This window comes from Onychomys torridus, chromosome 16 (genome assembly GCF_903995425.1).
Source record: "Onychomys torridus chromosome 16, mOncTor1.1, whole genome shotgun sequence".
Lineage (NCBI taxonomy): Eukaryota > Metazoa > Chordata > Mammalia > Rodentia > Cricetidae > Onychomys > Onychomys torridus.
This window is the reverse complement of record NC_050458.1, coordinates 61000023-61001830: the sequence shown is the minus strand read 5'-3', so window position 1 is coordinate 61001830 and position 1808 is coordinate 61000023. Positions and strand designations below refer to the sequence as shown.

At 46.1% G+C, this 1808-nt stretch overlaps 1 pseudogene; it reads left to right on the top strand.

Annotated features, from left to right (window-relative positions):
• The first annotated feature begins 262 nt into the window (after nt 1–262).
• On the top strand, nt 263–1251 carry LOC118596735 (annotated as a pseudogene).
• The last annotated feature ends 557 nt before the right edge of the window (nt 1252–1808 follow it).

Here is a 1808-nt window from a genome sequence, read left to right as displayed (position 1 = left end):
TGAGACTATAGTCAGTGGGAAAAAGAAGAGGAATGAGGGGCTCTTGGATAGATAAATCTAGTTACTGGAAGGCATAGTAAAGTATTGGCAGATGATCCTGTGAAGTTGAGTATTAGAATCCTTGGATTGTGGTCCAGTCATTGATTTGGAAAAATAAGTCAACACTCCTCTGATCAGGCTAGTGTCTGATACACAACACATGATTAAGAAATGTGCTAAACAGCTGCTGCTGCTGCTGCTCCAGGAAAAGCCATCACAGAGGAAGGGCCCAGAGGATCCCACCAGGATTAGGAGACCATAGCGGCTTCCATGGAGGATCCAGCTTTGGTCTTAATGGTCATGGTCGATGCTGTGGCCCTTGTGGAGGCTGCAGGGTTCATGGAGGTAAAGCCAAAAACAAGGTGTGGCTCTCTGTCACCAAGCTGAGCTGCCTGGTCCAGGAATGAAGATCAAGTTCCTGAAGGAGATCTACCTGTTCTCCCTGCCCATTAAAGAATCCAAGATTATTGACTTTTTCCTGGGCACATCCCTAAAGGTTGAGGTTCTGAAAGATCATGCCAGTGCAGAAGGACCAGGTTGAAAGCTTTTGCCCCTATAGGGGACTACAATGGTCATGTTAGTCTTGGTGTTAAGTGCTCCAAGGAGGCAGCCACTGCCGTCAGAGAGGTCATCATCTTGGCCAAGCTTTCTATTGTCCCTTTGCTGAGAGGCTGCTGGGGAAACAAGATTGGACAGCCTCGATGGGTAGTGGTGGCACACGCCTTTAATCCCAGCACTTGGAAGGAAGTGGCAGGTGAATCTCTGTGAGTTCAAGACCAGCCTGGTCTACATAGCAAGTTCCAGGACAGCCAGGGCTACACAGAGAAACCCTGTCTCAAAACACAAAACTAACAAACAAAAATTGGCAAGCCCCACACTGCTCCATGCAAAGTGGTGGGCTACTATGGCTCTGTGTTGGTGCGTCTCATCCCTGTCCCCAAGGACACTGCCATCATCTCTACTTCTGTACCCAAGAAGCTACTGACGATGGCCCATATAATGACTGCCAGGGGCTGTGCTGCCATCCTGGGCAGCTTTGTCAAGGCCACCTTTGATGCCATCTCCAAGACCTACAGCTTCCTGACCCCTGACCTCTGGAAAGAGACTGTGTTCACCAAGTCTCCTTATCAGGAAGTCACTGACCATCTTGTGAAAACCCACATCAGAGGCTCTGCTCAGAGGACCCAGTCTCCAGCTGTGGTTTTTATATAAGAAAAATTTAGTGAATTAAATCTTTGAAAAAAACATGCGTTCAACAAATGATTTATTTCATTTACAGTGGGATAAGGGAGAGACCGTGATGGAGGTGGAGTTCATTAGGCACAGACATGGAGGTAGGGATGTAGCCAGTTAGAGAAACAAAAGAACAGTGGATGGATAAATGGTCACAATGGGGAAATAGAGGCCATAGAGAAAGGGAAATGGAGACAGGGAGATGTATAGACAGGACAAGCTGGTGGCCACGGAGACTCAGAGAATCCCTCTATGCTTCATGTCTGAGCTGATGAAGGTCTGGGTCAAGAGGGATGGACTCAAATAGGAAAGAGCTCTATAGAAGATAGGGAAGGCTTTAGGAAAATTAGTGAATGATTCCATAAAGACTAGAAGAAAAGGAAGACTGTAAACCTCAAAGAAACGACTAGATTAAACAAGTCCAGAAAGGGATCTGGCTTTGCAATAAAATAAAGCATCATGACCATGTTAAAAACCAAATTAAGATAAACACACTCTTCTACAAACTCTGTAATCATTGTTGGGTGCAACCTAGA